This window comes from Cupressus sempervirens, chromosome 7 (assembly GCF_028749045.1).
Source record: "Cupressus sempervirens isolate cs-2001-9-10 chromosome 7, ASM2874904v1, whole genome shotgun sequence".
Classification (NCBI taxonomy): domain Eukaryota; kingdom Viridiplantae; phylum Streptophyta; class Pinopsida; order Cupressales; family Cupressaceae; genus Cupressus; species Cupressus sempervirens.
In genome coordinates this window covers 388,610,151-388,621,831 of record NC_143124.1, presented here as the reverse complement: position 1 = coordinate 388,621,831, position 11,681 = coordinate 388,610,151, and the positions used below count along the sequence as shown (strand labels likewise).

General features: G+C 35.0%; 1 pseudogene; it reads left to right on the top strand.

Annotated features, from left to right (window-relative positions):
* Nucleotides 1–6,645: 6,645 nt before the first annotated feature.
* On the top strand, nucleotides 6,646–11,198 carry LOC149547126 (berberine bridge enzyme-like D-2; annotated as a pseudogene).
* The last annotated feature ends 483 nt before the right edge of the window (nucleotides 11,199–11,681 follow it).

Here is an 11,681-nt window from a genome sequence, read left to right as displayed (position 1 = left end):
AGAAATTAAAATCCCATATTATGAATCTAGCACTCTTACAGAAGAAAAGATTAATGAAATTCAGAGTGCACTAGACAAAAGAAGGAGACAAGAAGCACTAAGAAAGGAATACAAGCATAAGCATAGATTGATTGAAATTAAGGACATATTCATGGAAGCTTTTTGCTTACAATCTCCAGATGAGTCAAGACCAATCATGGAACAACTTTCTGATATAGTTGACCAGGTGACTAATGAAGACCAGGAAACAAATGTAAAATTACTTGAATGGTCAGAAAAGAAGTTCCAAGGAAAAGTAAATAGTAAAATATCTAGTGATATAGCACTAGCGCAAGAAGAACTGGCAAAGAAAGTTACAACAGTTAAAATTGTACTAGGAAACATCTTTTCCCTGTACAACAAGTTGTGTGATTTTTCAACATTCACACAAGACACTAGCCAGAAAATACTGAGTTTGGAAAGAAATCTGAAAACTTCTAGTATGCAACTCCCTACAAATCCAGCTCAGAGTGAGAAGCATTTTGTCCAATCGCTTCACACACAAAGAGAGCTAGCCATTTTGGCAGCAGAGGAGGCGACTACAAAAGCCAAATTGATACAAATGCAATCATCAATTACTCCTCATTTGGGATTACTTCATAAGGAGCAAATAAATGCAGAGATAGTCCTTAGGAAAGACCCCAATCTTTCTTCATTTGATGGACTTGTACACCTAGCAGTAGAGATTGCCATCTAGCATAAGACATTAGATGTCGCATTAGCAAATTGGGATGCAGCTCTGAAGATACTCCTTGAAGTAAATAGCACATTTTTGGCCAAATATGGCATTTCATTGTAAAGACCCTTGACATAAGTGTCAAAAAAGGGGGAGAATAAGTAATTAAAGAAAGAAGCTGAGTACAGGAATGAAATGATAAGTATAATAAAAGGGGGAGTAAGTATAATAAAAGGGGGAGATAGTAGAGATAGCCAATTTTGAAATTTTGACAGGGAGATAGCAGAGATAAGAAAATTTTGGAATTTTGGGGGAGAAAGCAAATTTTGGGAAGCAAAGTTTGAATGAAGGATTAATTACTGAGTCACATGGGTTAAGTGTTTTTGCCACTCATGTCAAAGGGGGAGATTGTTAGCTTAAAGAATAAATTTGACAACTGAGTGTCAATACACTTAACCAAGATCAAGAATAGGTGTTGAGTGCAATAGATGCTAAGTAATCTTCAGGTGCTAAGTAAAGTGTAGATGTTGAGTAATCTTCAGGTGCCGAGTAAAGTGTAAATGCCGAGTGAAGATCAGGTGCCAAGTAAAAGTTTAGATGCCGAGTAACACAATTTTGTGTAAGTGCCAAGTAACTTAGTAGAACAGCATGTGCTGAGCAATAGAAATATTTTAGGAGCTGACTAATCCAGGATATCAGCATAAGAGTTTGGAATCGCACAAACTATGATGAAAACAGTCTTTACAGCCGACATAAGGAAATCTCGAAGGATTTAATGATCAGATCGAATCTTTTATATTTCCTATGTAATTTTCATGCAGCCAATAAGAAAAATGATAAAGGCATGCAACCAATTAGCAAAAGATAAGTATTAAGCAGAAATGAAGATTGAATATGGATCGTAGATCCAGACCTAACCCTAAATCCTCGAATGTCTTTATAAGGAAGACGATATCTCATAGAGAAGATATGATAGAGAAGGAGATGATGAAGATGATGATATAGAGGAGAAGATATAGAGTGGTTGATATACTATTTTCAGAAGCGAAAGATATCAGATCACAAAGGATCAAGATCAGATGAAGCATAACAGAGCCAACATTCAACAATCAAGGATTGTAAACTATCAGGTTTATTTTACCTAATACTTTCTAGCCATTGTATTAGCATGGAAATCCTATGGTGATAGGTTAGCTTAATAGCTATTTCATTGATCCTAGAGATAGGTGATTAAATCCTTTAACAGGGTGACACTTCATGTTAAGTGTTTGTAAATCCTCTAACCAGGTCACTATTGACACAGTGTAAAGCCTTTAACAGGGAAAACCATCAAAAGTGGTTAAACAATATTGCTGCAGTAATTTTTGTGGGTATCATCCCCACCCCAGTTTTACCTTCTTATTCCTGGAGGGTTTCTGGGTTACCAATTTCAGGTGTTATGTGTTATTGATGCATGTGTTAGTTTCATGTTTGCTTAATGTATTTACATGCATGCAATTTATTTCCACATAAAAGTTTTTATAGGACAAATTTTAGTACTTTTGATTCACCCTCCCACCCCCCCCCCCCCCCCCCCCCCCCCCCTCATAAGTACTCTTTCCACATTTGAATATTCCAACAGTTCAAGTGGCTCTCTCCACCTACAAGATTTTTCAATACAATTGGGATAAGACATTGTCTCTTATTCTCAAAGTACACTCAAATTTTCTCTCACATTTTAGTGTCTCAATTTAAATTTATTGTATATACATTCTTTGGCATTATTGTCAAAAAGGGTGAGATGAGATTGTTGGCAGGGGGAAGGGGGAGATAAGATTGTCATTAGGAATATGAGATGAATAAGGAATAAGAAAGACATTGTATAGATAAATGCTATGCATACCACATGTATGGGGGAGATATGTGAGATATGTAAGATATGTAAATAGAAAAGTCAATCAGAATGTAAGTTTTGATTCATAAATGTTTTTTTCACTAATGCCAAAGGGGGAGACTGTTGGCATTATGATTATTTTGTCATTAGTGACAACACTTACTCAATTATGTATTCTTATTGAGCATCAAGTGGTTACCTTGTAAACTCAGCAGTTTTGTAGTTTACACCGAGCAGATAGTGACTACCAAGCAAATAAAGACAATGTGAAGTCCAGCAATGTCTACCGAGCAATGAAAGATTTAGTGCAAACCAAGCAATGAAAGATTCAGTGTTTACCAAGTGAAGCAAGGTAAACTTAGTGAACAGTATCTACCGAGCGACACTTTATCTACTGAGTCACTAGTTGTTACTGAGTTCAGAACTACATCAAGTGATTAGTATGGAACGAGCCTTCAATTCTACCGAGTGCATGACAATGCCAAGTAATGTAGTGGATGCCAAGTATTACAAGGTCACCGAGTCAGTTCAATGAACCTGAGTTATTTACTATTGGGTTGACTCTGTAATGTATTTGTTTACTTTAATTTTGGCTGACCTTGTAATGTTGTAAGTTTGAAAGGTATATATGTAAGATGTATTGTAAGATATGATAAAAGAATGTATGTATGATGCATGGAATGAGAAATAATTATGAAGTAATGTGAAGTATATGAGAAAGATAATTAGTAGTAGTTCAAGGTACATAGTAAGGTCAATTCACAGATTGAAAAGTTATATCCATCACATGAGGTGATCAGTGCATAAGGGATCTTATCAGCAATCATTTGCAAGTAGACCCACTATTTCATCCTAATAGGTGAATCAGATTTTCAAATCCTCTAACAAGGTAGACTTAACAATCTCTATACAAATATCCTAACAGAGTGCATACTTCATTGTATGTTTGCAAATCCTCTAACAAGGTGCACCTAGTAGTCCTTTGTGCTCCTAATAGGGCAAATCACTAGAAGTGGTCAATGTAAGCCTTAACAGGCCAACTTTATACTATAGTATTGAAGTTTTGTGGGTATCATCCCCACCCTAGTTTTACTTTTGATTTGGAAGGTTTCTGGGTCACCAAAATATTGTGTTCACTTATGTAATGATTATTTTATGTTTCAAAACTAATGCATGCAGTAGCATGGATAAGATGTGTGGTAAATTAATAAAAATATTTAAGGTTACTAGCTCACCCCTCCCCTCTCAGTAACCTGTCATATCTTAAATATTTCCAATAGCTTCTCAATAATACCAATATAATAGTTAATAGTATTGTAATTAGGGTACTAGTTAGTGACTTCCACTTGATTGGATTGATAATATGAAGGTAAAAATACTGTTGAAACTTTAAATGAATACCATATTCGTTAAGCATTTTTTAAAAAATTTATAAATCTACCAATGTATTATCTTGACCAATATACAATTATAGTTAATTAATTAATTTAAATGACAATTCCTAGTCCCTAAGTGGCACTTGTTTCTCAATCATACCAATATAATAGTTGATAGTATTGTAATTAGGGTACTGGTTAGTGACTTTCACTCGATTATATTTATAATATGAAGGTAGAAATACTTTTGAAACTTTAAATGAATACCATATTCATTAAGCATTTTGTTTTAATTTTAGAATATACATTTTCTATTACTTAAGATGTATTTAACCTCATATAGTATGTACTTAAGGGGATAAAAGAAACTCAAATTGCAATGGATTTTATCCTTTCCCAATGTCCAATGACCACATTTTATACTACTCTAGTCTTAAAATCAATAGCAAAAATCTATTTTAAATTGACCTCGAAGATAATTTAGACCCCAACAAACCTTAACTAATTGAATATTGGATTCCCTAAAAGATCCATATAATAAACAAGGGGCGCATGCGCCAAAGTTCCTACCTTCATATTTTTATGGTTGACTAAAGTAGCTTTTGCAATGATCTCTATCTTGTCAATGCCTTTGTGTTCTACTAATGGAAACTTATGGCTCAAGATTAGTATTTTGTGTTTAGTGAGGAACTGATGGAAAATGTTGAAGTGTCTTTTAAAATGGAAACGTTCATAACATATTTCTATATATTTACAACTAAGCTAGTGTTGATATTAAGGATGCCTATGGCCTAGGGGATATAATGTTATATGAAAAGAGAGCTAAAAGATATAATGATATGTTATTATAAGGACAAGTAAAGGTAGAATAATAGCAAGAGTTGAAGAGAATTTGAAAAATATTAATAATTTTATTATTTTAAGAAATATATAAATAACAATAAAATTTATATTATATGAATGAACTACTCATTTCTACAAATTCAATTACAAGTTGAAATATTTAATTAAAAAAAAATTGTTGATTACTTAAATCAAAGTACCAAAATATGTAGTAAGTTTGAGGGGTAGTATTAATGGTATAAAAAAAAATTGAACAAAATTTTTAAATAGTAGAAGGTAATAAATGTGTTTAAAATAAGAAATATATTTAACTCTATATTTGATTAAAATGTCTATATTTGAATAACATTTTACAAATTACAAAAATAAACATCATTGTAAAACTAGCAATAAATATATTTAAAATAAGAAATATAAAACATTGAAGTCTATATTTGAACTTGGTGAGGAAAATAGATAGGAATAATTAATATTGTGAGGTGGACATGATTGTTTTTTTTAAAGATTATCCACTTGTCACAAATGTGGAAAAAATAAAGTTGCAATTAATGTTTTTTAAAAAGTTTATCCATTTATCACAAATGTGAAAAAGAGAAAATTGCAATTAATGCATTCATTAATAAAGGTGTTAGGAAAAATATTTGTATTTTTGTTGAAGAAAATTGAATTTTTTTATTGCCTTTTTCATCATGAGCCAATACAATTTTTAAAAATTTGTATTTTTCCATTCCAAACAGACATGCAAATTAATATAGCTTTTACAAACATTAGTATATCTTTAAATTTTTATATTATGTAACTAATATAGAACCTCATGATTCCATTAATTCCCTCCAAAAACAGGAACTAATAATAATTGTTTATACTGTATCTACATTTGAGAAGAAAGACAAATATTACATAACTCTTAAGTATCAAACTAGCCAAAAAGACCATGTTTAGACATCGGAATCAAGATATGAAAGTGAAATGTCAGACTTCATCACAAGGGAAATAAAGCAGGTGTGTATCTACTTGACACATCTTTGTCATTGTAGCAACTCCAATAACCCGCATTCAGACGGTAAACGAAAAAAACAATAAAATTCAACAGCTCAAACTGATTCTTGTGTTCGCAAACTTCAATATTAGGATTCCTGTTCAATTATAACAATTATAGATAGAAAGGATTTTTCGCCGTAAAGATAAATGTTTTGTTTGATACACAGTAAATTTCTTCTTGATATATACCTAGAACCTACAACCGACAACTACAATGCCTATTCGGCAATGTAAAGCATGTGTTTATCTAGAATCTCACTACGTGTTCAGAAAGGTACATTAGTTTAAATAAAAATAGTATTCGAATCCTCGTCAATATTACAATAATATGAGTTATATTTATGAGCTTATCTGGAAGAAAATGTTACCGGTTGGACTTTATTATCAGTTCTTTGATGTGTCTTACTCAGAGTTAGGTTTCATATGCCAGTGTGAACTATAAAGATATCCAATGACATCTTAAACATCATATATTAAAGAACTATTGACTACCGGACATTAAGGAAAAACAAGATGTCTCCCTATCCAACCTAAAATTTTATTGCACAACTTAGAAAATATAGTAGAACGCAATGAACGTGTGGACACCTTCGATATAAAATACAGTAGTACAAATGAAATCTATCTACCACGGAATGAACGTGTGCACAACTTAGATAGAAACTATAGTAATACAAATGAAATTTATCTCCCACGCAATGAATGTGTGGGGATGCTTCTTGAACATTTATACTGTAAAGAGGTTTTTCACAGTTGAAGGAAATGCCTCTGCTACGTATATATAAGCTTACTGAGGCATGGCTAGCGTTCACCACTCTTTGGCGCTTGGTGTCAGCGAGCTCTGCCTCGAACAAGAGAAAAGGTGCCGTTGGTGTCTCTTTGTACTTCCCTCCCTTCTAGGATTATTAGGATTATACTGGATGTGGTTATTCTTTTAGGGCTCGTTTGGTTGCTGGAATACAACTAGAATAGGAATAGGAAATTAGAATATGATTTGTATTTTTTGTTTGGTGCGTGGAATAGGAATAGGGAATAGGAATACGTATTCTCATTTTAGCCCCAAAATGAGCTTTTGTCCATTCCAAAAAATACTTGTAATTGGAATTGCTATTCTTGCATTCGTTTTAACTTTTTTAAATTTGATTAAATTTTCAAATCCGCTTTGACCTGGGGTGAGCGCTGGAACTTTGTTTTCAATATTTTCAAATATTTTAGCGATTTTCCAATGGCGCCGATTGCATTTTCAGAAATATTTTCAAATGGCGCCGATTGCAAGTTAACCCTATTCCAATTTAAGCTTGCATAACCAAACAAGGGATAAACAAGATTGGATTGCATTTTTCCATTCCTATTCTTCATTCTCCATTCTCATTCAAATTTTCTATTCTAATTCTCAATTCCTACGCTTGCAACCAAACGGGCCCTTAAGAATTGTATTATTGACTAAATTTCAAAAAAAAATGAAAAATACAATATTTTTAGTATTTGATCTTTATCTAAAAATTTTACTGTCTTAAAAAGAATCATGTTTGACCTTTTTTTATCTTTGATACATTTTGTGTAGAGATTAACCAGTAAATTATAATCATAATGTTTTGCACATCTTAAATATATTATAATTATTATTATATCCACTGTGCTCACTCATTTGATTTGATATGCGTTGAAAAACAGGAAATATGGCTAGTGTATCCGGTGTATTAGGCGACTGGAAAGAATTTTGTGCGCTCACAGAGAAGCAGCGTGATTTACTTGCGCTCATTAAGAAAATATCTGAGGAGTTTAATTGGGAGGACGCTGGTGGATTTGAGAAGTGTATTAAGGTTCTGAGCGAAAACCAAAATGGAAACATATCCACACTGGACCTCTCTGCGCAGAATCTCCGATATAGAGAACCGCAAATACACGGACCTAACATTATCATTATCCCTGAAGACAAATGCCAGCTGCAACTATTTGTGAAACTATTCCTAAATTACCTTAGCTTGAACGGGCAATGGTAAATGTTTGTTTTAAAAATGGAAGATAGTCAGTTATTATTTCTTAACTACAGAATAGGTTAAAACAAAGTAATATGTAAAATCGAGCTGATTCTTACCGTGTAGGATAAAAAACAAGTGGGAGATTCGTGTTCGATGTGGAGGACACAGCTACGAGGAAATTTCCTACAGTGCGGATGCTCCTCTTGTGCTTATCGATCTTCTGAAGCTGAACAAAGTCACAGTGGACACCAAATCGGAGACGGCGTGGGTGGAAGGAGGTGTAAATATAATAACAAGCAAATCAATTGAATCAAAGAAGATGAAACAAACAACACAGATTTATTGTGGTTCAGCAAAACTTGCCTACGTCTACATTCCAGCAGGGAATTACTTGTATTAATTAATGGATATATTATATGGGCTGCACACAGTCATTATATAGAACTCTACGAATACAAAGAGTCAAGAGGGAGAAGGAAACAGTCATGACTGTTGGACTTCATATCCCAACAATCTCTCCCATGAAGTCCAACCGGTACACCCATTTGTATTAGCATCCCTGCTTCCCAATTCAAATCTCATAGAACAACAAAATCTTGAGAAGATCTTAACTTTGCCAGAATTTGTTCCAGCACACTCCAAATGAGTCTTCTCCAAGTCAAATCGGAGTCGAAAATATCTCCTCTGCCATAATTTCCATCAATTTTATGATTGTTCTGATTTAAGACAACATTATTTCCATTATTATTATTCTTTGAGCCACCTAAATCACCACAAAACTATAGCTTGTTTTGAAATTGACAGGAAACAACCTGCGGTGAGTTTATTTTAACAGAAATTTCCATTCCTTTTTCCCTACGCAACCTTAGTGCTGCTCACCTATATTATCTGAGATTTTAGAAAAAATTGGATTTGAACTTCCAGATGAAAACCCATCATTGGAGTTCATAAAGTTACCAAATGTCTCCAAGCAATCAGGCTCACCATCATTCACACTAAGCATTTCAGGGTCCCTTAAAATCCCTAATTTTGAAATCACGTCTCCCTTTGTCTTATGGCATGAAGCTGCAAATGTAGAGAAGTTGTCCTCAGTAGTCTTACTTGACTTTGGGAAGATCAACATCAGGGGAGAGTGATGAATAAATATATCCACTTTAGCAACTAGAGAGCAATCTGCAGGCTCCGTCCTCTGCTCCTCAATCATAGCCTTTCTATTCTGCTCCTCTTCTCCAGATGGAGAAATAACTTGGACCTGTTTACCGTCTTCTTGGCCAATACATAAGCTTGCTTTCTCAACTGCATCTTCCATTCTGCAAATCATGTCTTCTACTGCTTCATCTTCTTTTACAATAGACGCTTTATCTGAGAAGACTGCAGTTAATGCATTCCATTCTTCTTCAATTGTTGCAATCTGCAACGATAAATCATCAGAGTTCTTATTTTCTGACATGTCACAGGCTTCTGGATCATGTGTAGCCTTGAGCTCCTGGCTCTCACCAGCCTCCTCTTCTCCGGGATGAGCAGAAGTTTGCACCTCTTGACCTTCTTGGTCAATATACAGACCTCTCCCTGGGGCCTCTACCAGCAGCCTATGCCTGGCCACATGTTTGCAAGCTTCATCCTCCTCAACTTGAGAGGCAAACTTCACATCAGTTTTGACCTAGGACTCTAATCACAAATCTTTTGAACCTTCATTGTTCATAAAACCAGAATCTATCTCCGCCTTCAACATAGGGAAAAGAAGTTGGAAACTTGTCTTACGAGGCCAGCTATTGTTCTAAATAAATATCATAGCTGCATCAACATTGTGAAAGGAAATAATTCCATCTTTCGTCTTGTCTTCAGGTGAATTCTCCTCTTTTTTCTAACCATCCCACCAGCGTACACGACATTCCTTTCTTACTTTCACATACACAACATCTCTTTCTAAATTATCAATAAACTCGTTGATAATAAAATGAACTTCACTGTCTTCCATCTCTACTCTAGCCTCACCTCGGCCCTGATACCAATTGTAAATATAATAACAAGCAAAGAAATTGAATCAAAGAAGATGAAACACACAACAAGACAGATTTATTATGGTTCGCCAAAACTTGCCTACGTCCACAATCCAGTAGGGAATTACTTGTATTAATTAACCGATATATTACATAGGCTGCACACAACTATTATATAGAACTCTATGAATACAAATAGTCAAGAGGGAGAAGGAAACAGTCATGACTGTTGGACTTCATATCCCAACAGGAGGCACCACTTTAAGAGAAGTTTATTCTGCTATTGCGCAGAGTTCACCCGAGCTAGGGATTCCTGCAAGAATTTGCCACACAGTGGGATCCGGGGGTCATTTTGTTGGCGGCGGGCTGGGGTTTCTCTCAAGAAAATATTGCCTTTCAGCTGACAATATTTTGGACGCCCTCCTGATAAATGGAGCAGGCGAGATGGTGGATAGAAGCGCAATGGGCGAAGATGTGTTTTGGGCCCTCAGAGGAGGCGGCGGTGGCAGCTGGGGAGTTGTTTATGACTGGAAAATATGGTTAGTGACGGTGCCTCAAACTCTGACGGCCTTCAAAGTGTTCAGGTATGGTACAGATACACTCACACAGACCGTTAACAGATGGCAATATGTTGCTCCCAAAATGGAGGACAACATCTTCATGGAAGTAAAGGTCGACTTCAACGAGATGAAAATAGTCAGAGCCTTGTTTCGTGGAATATACCTTGGGCGTAAGAATCAGTTTCTAAATAAAATTGCTTAGAGCTTCCCAGAGCTTCGCATGGAGTCGGCGGCTTGTGAGGAAATGACTTGGATAAAGTCGATAGCCTACTTTGACAACAACATACCAGTCATCGAATTAACTAACAGGTATTATTACAAAAAGCTCTACTTCAAAGTGAAGTCAGATTACACTAAGGTTCCTCTTCCAGAATGTGCACTGAGAGGATTGTGGAGCAGGATGGTGAAAGGGCCGTGTGACACGTATACAACTTTCTCCCCCTTGGGAGGGATGATAGAGAGGATACCCTCCACTGCAACGCCATTTCCTCAGCGAGCAGGGACATTGTTCTACTTGCATTACAATGCATTATGGAGTGAGAGTAGAGAAGATGAGCACTACCTCGAGTGGATGAGAGATCTTTACAAATGCATGGAACCTTATGTCACTCATTCTCCCAGGGCTGCATATGTGAACTTTCTTGACCTTGATCTTGGCACTGGCAACGGTTCTGTGGAAGAGGCTAGGATTTGGGGTGAAAAGTATTTTGGTGCAAATTTCAATAGGCTTGTGGACGCTAAAACGTAGGTGGATCCTGCCAACAACTTCAATAATCCTCAGGGCATTCCTCCGAAGAAATTGTACTAGGCATCTGTCTCTGTTGACATGAAAAAATCTCCTATGGCCTAATCTGATAGTTAACTAGCTTAAAGAGCATATGCCTTAAAAACTTTATAATAGTAATTATATGTCTACTTATATGCACATGTCCATGTGCTTGGAAAATGAACTTTTCGAGTTTGATATTTATATCGTACTAGTATGTCACTGATGTGCGCGAAACATTTCCTTTCTGTGAATTCTACTGTGATATAGGTGCATATACTCTATATATTACAGCTTTCAACATTAAGATTATTTATTAGATACTTTTTTCGTTAACAATTTTAGTGCTATGTGATTTTGAGTTGGATGTGGATTGGTTGTATTTTTTATATACAATTTTATTTTCTGCTAAATTTTTTATATATAGTTTATCTAAATATTCATGTAAGATTTCTTTTCATGTATGTAAATTTAATGTTTTTAGAAAATCATTCTTTTATATATGTCATTGATCTTACATTTTAT